The sequence below is a fragment of the Triticum dicoccoides genome, chromosome 2A, assembly GCF_002162155.2.
Source record: "Triticum dicoccoides isolate Atlit2015 ecotype Zavitan chromosome 2A, WEW_v2.0, whole genome shotgun sequence".
Lineage (NCBI taxonomy): Eukaryota > Viridiplantae > Streptophyta > Magnoliopsida > Poales > Poaceae > Triticum > Triticum dicoccoides.
In genome coordinates, this window is record NC_041382.1 from 787,964,932 (window position 1) to 787,976,330 (window position 11,399).

The following is an 11,399-nucleotide window of genomic DNA, read 5'->3' on the forward strand; positions in this document are numbered from 1 at the left end:
CTTCTTTCATATACTTCAATTTATTTAGAATGCTAATAGAGAGATTTTTTGCAAAATCCTTAACTGGTAGTATGCTTGAAATAGTCGACCTGAACAAGCTTACCCGGGATCCATATGAAAGGAAGATACTTACAGGATTTTAATATCACTCATCTAAATGGATGGTAATGTGCTCAAGCTTATATTTTTAGCAGTCAACGTTTACATTCTCTCTTTACATTTAAACACTTCTCTTCTGTAGCTTGAAGGCTAGAATTCATGGACGTACCAACGAAAAGGAACGTCATATTTATATTTCTCAGGTTATTTTGCCTAATGGTTAGTTTACTTTTATTTTGATTTGACAATGATTTTTTTTCATAATTGCGTGTGTGATCATATGATTTTTTTGCTTCTTCCACACTATATGTATGCTTTGTGTGGTTAGTTTCTTAAATGATCTAGCCATTAGTTTGTATACACATTTCTGAAGAAAAAAAATTATATTTCTCTTTGCCCCCTCTTGTGTTTCATCCTGGCTCCACCCCTGCTAGAGAGCATCTGCATCGCTGGATCTATGATCAACTTCTGCGTCATCTCTACAAACGTCCCAGCCAACTCATGGTTGGGTGCAGCATCACTGATCTCACAATGGCCTGAGATCAATGCAGCATCGCCGAAGATGCTTGCTGGTGATATGAGTGTCGGATGGCAATCCCACAGATTCGCCTCAAAAGTGGTGGTATCTTTGAATGACTCTGGGATATCATATTGGATTCTCATTGAGCCGATAGCCGCCAGCCTCGTGCCGCCACCTTTTTCATCTTCTCCAGCTACCTCGCTGGCGTTGAGGTTGTACAAGTAGGCACTACTGGCAAACTTGGCAAACAGGAGGCCACCTCCGCAGTCCCAGGCGGCTGACAAACGATGAGAGCTTTGCTTGACTAGGATGTAGTGGCGCTCCCACCGGTGATCTGGGGTGAGTAACCAGAGCACGGTGTCTTGGCCCTTGTCCTCGTAGATGCACGGGCGGCCACAAATCACCAACATATTGTAGAATGAGACTTGTGACTCCTTCTCCGGGAGATCAATGCTGGTGATGATCTCTTCATTGACGTCGAAAGCAAGCACCAACGTCGGGTAGTACTCGAACAAGTTCATGTTACCTATAAGGATGTAGATTTTGCCGTCGCCCATGTGTAGACATTTTGGCCTATTTGGCACCTCATTATACGTGAACAATGTCCTCGGCTCTTGCCGACATCCCAATGATACCACCATCAACCTTGTGCCATGGTCGCCCACCTCATAGATGAGAGCCTTGTAGACCTTGCTCGATGGTGCGTACCCAAACCCTAAGAAGAAGCGGTACATCTCACCCTCCGGCAACATCACGGAGAGGCGTACCTCCTCCTTGGTGGCCGGGTTGAAAACAACACCGTCAACGGAGGACTGTGTCCCTTCCCCTTGATCGGCGAGGAGGACTAGCCCGTTGCAGGTGTTGACGTATTCATAACACTGCTCAACGTTGACGGTGTGCTTCAAGGTGGCCAACGCGGGGCCAACAACATGGAAGTAGAAGGTACTATCAAGGAGCCCATGTTCGTAGAGGCAAGCAGCATGCGGGAGTTGTAGGCCTGGCGCGCCGAGACGCTGGTGGCGAAGCCAGAAGTGCGGGGTTCTGAGGAGTTGCCGGAAGCGCTTGGAAAGGACGACGCAGCGCACGGCGCAGCGGGACGGCAGACGGGCGAGGATCTCGTCAGCCACGAACTCGTCTCCGAAGACGGCCTCCTTGTCTGCCATGGAAGAATTTCCTTGATGATTTGTATATGACCAATGTCACTGCCTAGCGAGAACGACACCAACAACCCTCGGCTGTTTTCCACCGGTCTTCCTTAATAACGAGTACAAAGAAAAGAGACGTTGTCTTTGCGCTGCCCATATATAAAACCTAAATCCTAAAAAGGTATAATAATCCTATATAAAAAGGGGAACACCTCAATCAATCCGAGTCCTACCAAGCTAAGGTATAATAATTTCAGTACAACTCGGATTTGTCGGGCCACGATTCTATCAGTCCGACACGAATCCATCTGTTAAAGCCAGTTAACAGCCGCCTAAATAGCCGTCAGATTGTAGAGCTCGGTATATCGAATCGAAAAACACAGAGGCAAAATATGTTTTGCCTGTAGTGTCACTCGGCACGTACTATTACGGACATGTGAGCCGCTAGTGAGGTTCATGTATCACACTCGCACGTGGGTGAAAAATGGAACCTGCATGCGTATGCCATAGTTCCTCTGCCGAGTGCTCTATGAGAATCTGAATATGATGAGCGGTATCATTGACCTCAAAGCCACCGTCACCGTCTAATCACATGTGGTTTTCCAGCGCGCCCTTATGGATTGAGTATGGAACGCGATGAGATGCTAGCTGGATGCGCCTAAGCTGGACACTATCGCTTGGGCAGGGATCCCAACGGTCCAAGGAGTGGCGCGCTACAACTGTGCTCGAGCGTGGGCACCGGAGAAAGGCCGTATCCTCACTTATATTGCTTGTATCCTGGGAGGTTTGGAAAGAGAGAAATGCGAGGGTGTTCTAGAAGAAATCTTCACCGCCTAATCACATGTGTGGTTTTCCAGCGCGCCCTTATGGATCAAGTGACTACTGACATATGTCGTGGGTTGACGGATGGTAAAACCATCAGATATATGAAGATTTCCTTCGTTCATAGATGACCCATGTGTTAGTAACGTGGGTTAACTAGCTTTAGCATTGTTAATTGTAAATTAAAGTGCATTATATATAGCAGCTCTACCACCACTACCATACCTGAAGTTAAGCATGATGATGGTCCGAAGCCTTAATTAGTTTGGCTCCTTTTGGTAAAGGCCGAAGCTAAGCTTACCTGGCAAGTAACACCACCCTTTAAACATTCATTATATTATATTATCTCGCTTTAACCACGTGATAATACAGGGAGGAAGGGATGCTGATAAGATCGAAATCCGGTCTTGCTAGCTGTTCTTCCCCTGTACATATATATATACACGGGGATCGTAGCTAAGCTATGTTAGTTAAACAAGGATTGCAGACTGGCCAGGATGTCGTTGGTGGTGGACATGAAGAAGAAGCTCGAGGATGCTGAGCCGCTGGTGAAGGTGGAGAAATGGCCCAAGCACTGCATCTTCCGCGTCCCATCGCGCCTCAAGATGGTTGACGACAGGTAATTGATGAACTTACTTAAGAGGCATGCTTCACCACCCGCATCGTACGTATACCTCGTAGCTATAATCATGGGCATGGCCGCTGCTGGTGTGTTTTTATGGGCAAATTTGATTGGCAGCATCTACAAGCCGCAAACAGTGTCTTTGGGCCCATTCCACCATGGCGACGAGGAGCTGAGACCCATGGAGGAGCACAAGCCGAGGGCCGTCCGTCACCTCCTCTGCCGGGACAGCTGCAAGACCACCCTTGACGACATCGTCGCCACAGTTGAGGAGGTGACCGAGGAGCTGGAGGACGCCTACATGGACCTGGGAGACGAGTGGCGGGGTGAGGAGAACAGGGGTAAGTTCCTCGAGGTGATGATTACTGATGGCTGCTTCCTGCTGGAGGTGATGAGGACAGCCTTAGGGGGGATTTACATTCCCAAGGACTATGCGGTCGACGACCCCGTCCTCAACTCGCACGGCATCCAGCTATAGAGTTTAGGGTTACGATAGCTAAGGGATTCACACGCATCAAGGGTGCGGTGCGTAGCTCTTTATATATATGCAAAGGCTTAGTACAAGTACAAGTCATATACAGTATGTAAAGCCCTATTTGTATACAACACTAATTCTAACACCCTCCCTCAATCTTAACCGGTGTCAAGAAGGTTGAGATTGCGCCTACAGACTTCGAACAACGGAAGTGGCAGTGGCTTGGTAAAGACATCCGCAAGTTGATCTTTAGACGAGATAAACTTGATCTGTAATAGCTTTTGTTTCACACGTTCCCTCACAAAGTGAAAATCAACTTCGAAATGCTTTGTCCTGGCGTGGAAGACAGGATTAGATGAGAGATAAGTGGCTCCAATATTATCACACCAAAGAACCGGAGGCCTATCTTGAGAGATACCCAATTCTCGCAGCAAGGACTGTACCCAAATGAGCTCAGCAGTAGCATTCGCAACTGCCTTGTATTCTGCTTCTGTACTACTCCGAGAAACAGTGGCTTGCTTTCGAGCATTCCAAGCGATCAAATTTGAACCGAGAAACACGACATATCCCCCCGTGGATTGTCGATCATCCGGACTTCCTGCCCAGTCCGCATCAGAAAAGGCAGACAATAGCATAGAGGAAGCAGGCCGAAGATGTAGTCCAAATGAGGCAGTGAGACGAATGTAACGCAGAATGCGTTTAACTGCCGACCAATGAGCATCACGAGGCGCGTGAAGATACTGACAGACACGATTAACTGCAAAGGAAATGTCTGGTCGAGTGATATTGAGGTATTGTAGACCACCGACAATACTGCGATACCGAGTAGCATCCTCAGTAGCAAGAAGCATACCAGTGAGAGCAGAAAGTTTCTCGGTCACAGACATGGGTGTAGAAACAGGCTTACACTTCAGCATCCCAGCACGTCGAAGAAGATCCAAGGAATATTTCTTCTGAGTAAGCGAGAGACCATCAGCAGTATGTGTAACTTCCAGGCCCAAAAAATAGTGAAGCGGCCCAAGATCCTTAACAGCAAAGTCATGTCGAAGACTAAGGATCAGCCGATCAGCAGCAGTAGATGATGAACTGATGAGAATAATATCATCAACATAAACTAAAAGATACATCGTGACCTCAGGGCGTTGTAGGAGAAACAGGGACGTGCAGTAGATGAAACAAAGCCATGTGACCGAAGAGCAGAACCAAGACGGGCATGCCAAGCACGGGGGGCCTGTTTGAGACCATAAATCGCCTTGATCAGCCGACAAAGATGATGAGGCTGATCAGGATCAACGAAACCAGGAGGTTGCCTCATGTAAACTTCTTCCTCTAAGACACCATGAAGGAATGCATTTTGAACATCCAACTGTCTGAGAGACCATCCCCGAGTAACTGCCAATGAGAGAAGAAGTCGAATGGTGGTAGGTTTGATAACAGGACCGAAAGTGTCTTCGTAATCAAGACCATAACGTTGTTTAAATCCTCTGGCAACCAAGCGTGCTTTATAGCGCTCAACAGATCCATCGGCATACGTCTTGACTTTGAAGACCCACTTGGAGTCAATCACATTAACCCCTGAGAAAGGAGGAATGAGTGTCCACGTCTCATTTTTCTGCAGTGCAAAAAAATCCTGTTCCATAGCAGCTCTCCAGTGAGGTATGCTCATAGCCACTTGAAAATGACGAGGTTCAGAAGTCGGATCAGAAACCGTGTGTGCCATACAGGCAGCTAGCCATGCAACGGTGCCATCCGTCCGTTGTTTAGGTTGAAAAATTCCACTCTGACTACGTGTGTGCACACGACGAGGAGCAACCGGAGCTTGTGGCGGAGTTGGAGACGGAATAGGTGCAGACGACGCTGAGCAAGGAGATGCCAACCCAGGCGATATTGACCCAGGGATATCCTGGGCCTCCGCTGCATGGCGCACTTGTAACAGCGTGGAAGGCATTGAAGCTGCCAGCTCAGACGTATCACGAGCCGTGGAGGGCGGCTCGGTAGTGCGCACCACAGCTGACTCCAAGGTTGGCTCAGTGGTACAGCCATGCACCTGAGTAATAGCGGAGGACGTCGGCTCGGCTGACTCCGAGTCAGCGGGCTCCAGCTCGTGTGGGTCTGCCGCTGCATGGCGTCCCTCGGGCTGCACACGATCGACGTCCGAGCCATGCAAGGCTTGGCGATCGACGTGAGGCGTACTAGGACCCCCTGCATCATCTAGAAGCTCAAGATGAACACCACGCCCTGTACCTGCACCATGACGAGGAAGCAAAATAGGAGAGTACGCAGCATCTACAAATTGGTCAGATGAAACAGGTGATGATGGAATATATTTGGAGGATGCTTGTGACTCGGGAAGATTCATGAAGGGGTAGTGATTCTCATCAAAGACAACATCACGAGAAATATAAACACGATTGGTCGGAACATGGAGACACTTGTACCCTTTATGAAGAGAGCTATACCCGAGAAAGACACATTTTTTAGACCGGAACTCAAGTTTGCGATTGTTATATGGTCGAAAATGGGGCCAGCAGGCACAACCAAACACCTTGAAAAACGTATAATCAGGTGTTTCTTGAAGCAAACATTCAATGGGAGTTTTCATACCTAGCACTCGTGTAGGGAGGCGATTGATGAGAAAACAAGCTGTAGAAAAAGCATCAGTCCAAAAACGAAACGGTACAGAAGCATGTGCCAAAAGAGTTGACCCAGTTTCTACCACGTGACGATGCTTACGTTCAGCGGCGCCATTCTGTTGATGTGTATGAGGACATGACACTCGGTGTGTAATCCCAAGTTTTCCAAAAAACGTGTTAAGGTTGCGATACTCCCCTCCCCAATCAGATTGAACATGTAGTATTTTATGATTAAGAAGACGCTCAACATGAGTTTGAAACTGAAGAAAGACATTGAACACATCTGCCTTGCGCTTAAGAAAGTAAAGCCAAGTAAAGCGACTGTAAGCATCAATGAAACTGACATAGTAATCGTGACCACTAACTGAGGTTTGAGCAGGGCCCCATACATCTGAAAACACAATTTCTATAGGAGTTTTAACTACACGAGTGGACAGAGAAAACGGAAGTTGGTGACTTTTGCCTTGTTGGCAAGCATCACAAACAGAGACATCTTTATTGCTGGACACAACTGGTAGTTGATGACGATGAAGGACATGGCGCACAATGGGAGAAGCTGGATGACCAAGACGCGAATGCCATTGAGATGACTTGACACGAACAGCGTTGAAGACTTTGGAAGCCGCGGGTGCATCAAGCGGATAGAGACCATGTTGGTAACAACCTCTAAGAAGAACGCCCCTCGTTGCGCGATCCTTAACAAAGACATCAAAAGGGTGAAATTCAACAAAGACATCATTGTCACGGGTAAGCTTAGGAACAGACAGAAGATTGCGTGTAACAGTGGGAATATGAAGAACATCACGAAGTTGAAGTTGCCTAGAGGTACTAGTGGAAAGAGAGGTTTGACCAATATGTTCGATGCGCATACCTGACCCATTGGCAGTGTGAACCTTGTCCTGACCATGGTAGGGCTCGCGGGAGTGAAGCTTGTCAAGTTCATTCGTCAGATGATCCGTGGCTGCTGTGTCCATGTACCAGCTTGCATCAATGGGATAAGAAGGAGTGTGGCCTTGAGGGACACCAACAGGACCATGAGTAGCCATAGCAGCCTGGAGCTCATTATTATGTCCATCATTGCCAATGCCCAAAAAATCACGCTTAAAGCGCTTGTGGCAACGAGATGCAACATGGCCCTGAAAACCGCAAAGCTGGCATGTGGGGCGCCCGCCATCGGGACGGCCGCAAGTAGGGCAAGACGAACTGTCAGCAGAGGACGAGCTTCCCCCTGAGCGTTTGTTGTTGTTGTTGTTGTAGGTCTGCTGCTGTGGTGGTGAGGGAAGGATCGCCTTGCCACCAGAGGAACCAGCACCACCACGGTAGGGCGGCCGCGAGCCACCACGAGTCACGGCGTTTGCTGAAGAGAAGCCACCATGAATTTCAACCGACCGACGGGACTCGATGCGCTGTTCCGTTTGAAGGAGTCGAGCATAGAGGTCTCGTGGGGGCATAGGTGTATCACGGCCTTGTACCACCTCGACCAAAGAATCATAGTCACCATCAAGTCCACCAAGGATGAAACCAGTGAACTCCTCATCCGTGAGAGGTTTCCCAATAGCAGCTAACGTGTCAGCAAGATTCTTTACTTTGTTGAAGTAGACAGTGGCCGAGAGATCGAGTTTCTTCATGTCTTGAAGTTGACGATGAAGCGCCATGAATCGGGCCGTGGACTGAGAGGAAAAGCTACCCTCGAGCGTTGTCCAGGCATCCTGGGAAGTAGCTGCAAATAGGATCATACCGGCCACCCCCTCGGTTAGCGACGATTGAATCGCCGATAGTATGGCCTGATCCTGCTGAACCCAGGTTGTGTGTGCATGGTTGGGTACCATGTACTGCGCACCATCCACCGTGGTGGCGACAACAGTTGACGGTGGGCACGGCAGTGACCCATCAACGTAGCCGAGAAGGTTATGGCTGCGAAGAAGAGGAAGGACCTGCGCACGCCAATAGAGAAAGTTGTCCGCCGACAGCTTGATGGTGAGGAGGTGCGCAAAGTGGAAGTGGAACGGCGTGGGCGAAGGAACGTCAACCACCGCGGGCTGGCGTATGGGAGCAGGCCGCACCGCGGCGGCCACGGAAGAACTCGGAGGAGGGGCGGGAGTCATAACCCCGGCCATGAAGGAGCCGAGAGTGTTGCCGGTAATGGATGAACCGGCGGCAGTGCTCACCACCATGGCGTTGCCGTGGTTGGAGAGGAGGGAGGCGAGGCTGGTGGAGAAGATCCCGCTGGCGGTGGAGGAGCCGGAGGAGGCAGCGGAAGACATTATTAGATCGATCTAGTCTGATACCATATAGAGTTTAGGGTTACGATAGCTGAGGGATTCGCACGCATCAAGGGTGCGGTGCGTAGCTCTTTATATATATGCAAAGGCTTAGTACAAGTACAAGTCATATACGGTATGTAAAGCCCTATTTGTATACAACACTAATTCTAACACCAGCAATTCAAGCCATTCATCCAGCGTGACATGCTCCTGGTCGAAAACCAGCTGCCACTCAGGTTGCTTGAGAAGATAGTCGCCGCAGAGAGCGGCACATCTCCGGTATGTAGGTTACTGACTGCTAGGGTATAGTATCATTGTAACTCTGTAGATACGATAGACACCTGGTCTGACAGGCCGTTTAATTTGCCTGATGGTCTGTATGAACATTGATGATGATAGATGAACATGCATGCAGAACGCGGCTTTGATAAACTCCATGGTGTTCAAGTTCCTGGAAGGGGAAGATGTCCCGAAAGGGACCGCTCTGGGACTCCACCCGCTCGAGGTCTATCGGATGAGCATCCTGAAAACAAAATCCAGAGGCGTGGAGATGCAGGAGGTGGTTTTCCCCCTTGCTCGTCTGCAGAGAGTCGTGCGCCGATCGGCATGCAAGTTGTGGGAGGCAGGAATGTGGTTCATGCCCAGCAACACGAGCTGCCTCAACGACATCAGCGTGGACAACAACAGGATGCTCCACATGCCCAGGGTTCAACTTGACGACTCCACCGCTTGTAGGATCCACAACATGATGGCGTCCGAGGCGATGCACGTGGGCACCGGCGATGATGTGAAGGCATATGTGTGGTTCATCAAGTACCTCGTCGACTCCGCCAATGACGTGCATCTGCTGGCGAAGACTGGGATCCTAGAGCATGACCTCACCGCCGACGCCGTGGTGAGTCTCTTCGACGGCCTCGCCAGGGACACGTCCCCCCCCAGCTATTGGAAGTTGGCTGTGGGGCGTGTGTTCAGCCGTGGAGTGCGCCTACGACATGGAATACAAAAACCGCGTGTGCGCGTTCCTGTGTGTATTGTATGCGTACGTCAGGAGAAGGAGGTACTTCAGCCTTGGCCTCCTCACCGCCACCTTGCTCCTCATCGCAGACATTCTGCAGACTGTATATGCAGTCATATCCTACCATGAACCTAACAAGGGTAAACAAGGGTAATTAAGCCCAAAATGCATATCAGAGAATGCTTTTATTTGTTCTGTGTAATTTGGTTGATCGTTGTTTTGATTGCCTTGGGATTTTTCCTCGCTTAGGCAAAGCTTTGGTCTTGTATGGCAATGTTATTTGCCGGCGTGTTTTCTTTTGGTGTGTCTTGTGTTGGCTGTGTGCATCGTAGTTATACAGAGATTGGGTGCACGTAATGCTTCACTTTGAGTCAATAAAATTCACCCTATGTCAAGAAAAGTCAAGCTCGAGAACATGGCTTTCACGAGCCTCCGCTGAATATATCCAGTCGCATATGTTTATTTTGTTGCATATATGTTTTATGTGTTCCTTCTGTTCGTCAAGTAAATATCATCCAGATGAGATAGGGTATATTCAGCCGAAAAAGTGATGTCTTGCATGGCTTTCATGAGCCTCTGCTCAATATATATATATTGTAGCTGGGCCAGGCATATTGCAGCTGCCAGGCCAAGAAAACGATTGAAGGGTACACAAAATCGTTCCAAGTGAGGCATGGGCTCGAGGCTGATCCGATCCAGCATCTTCTTGATCCAATAGACGGCATGCAGGCAGGAGAAGGGAAGAATAATCGCCACCAGTATCTCTTCGATGGCACAGTCTCCACGTCCTCCACTTCCAAGCTATCTAAGATCCGGGCATAGAGCAAAAGCTCATGTGCTTCCATGCGAAGCTGCCTAAAGCCCGGTGTTTCCATACGAAGCTGCCAAAATCCTGGTGCGTCTATAAACCCTAAACCCATGTCTTTACATTCTTGCATTGCAAACTTTACATGTATGAAGGTTTGCATTAGAGGCTTTCAAACAACATGGTTTGGATGGGGGAGGGCGGCATATCGTTTTAGAGCATACCAACACCATCGGCAGTGAACTTTATGGAACCAAAACTAAAGCTCTAGACTGGCATGAACTCGTCGGGCATGGTTACAGATCGATCTGGACTCAGTCTCCGTCCGGCACAACCCCTGACTGGTGCGCCAAATGGCGATTCCAAAAACTATCAGTAGCCTCGGTAGGGTGGAGAGCGCAACCGGGTGTTCTAGAGGGGATCACACACGGGGTTTTCACATAGGTTCGGACCCTCATGGTCGAGGTAATTCCTTACTCCTGCTTTGCTTTGATTAATGGTGGAACCGCCTCGTGTGAGGGGTATTACAACTATGAGGTGATGATTGCTACCGAGACAATGACTATGAGTCAGATCGATTGAACTACCCCCTAGCGTCACCTTATAAAGGGAGAGGACACCTAGAGTTATAAGAGACCTAACCAACCTAAAACCCCAATCAGTTGAGGAGTGCTTTACTTGCGCGCCAAGATATACTCCCTCCGTTCCTAAATATAAGTCTTTTTCGAGATTTCAATAAAACTACATATGGATGTATAAAGACCTATTTTAGAGTATAGATTCACTCATTTTGCTCCGTATGCAGTTTATATTGAAATCTCTAAAAATGACTTATATTTAGGAACGGAGGGAGTCGAAGTCTTCAGGGGAGGGCTCCCTTCGCAAGCCGGAGGCCCTCAGAAGCGCCCATGCCTGCTGAGTCCGGAGGAAGGCCCAACATCTGGCTTGCCATCCGACGGCCAAAATATGCACTCAAGATGCGCCTAAAAATATTGTGTG

The 11,399-nt window shown here is 48.8% G+C and overlaps 1 pseudogene; it reads left to right on the forward strand.

Annotated features, from left to right (window-relative positions):
* Positions 1 to 3,083: 3,083 nt before the first annotated feature.
* LOC119358509 lies at positions 3,084 to 9,749 on the forward strand (annotated as a pseudogene).
* Positions 9,750 to 11,399: the final 1,650 nt, after the last annotated feature.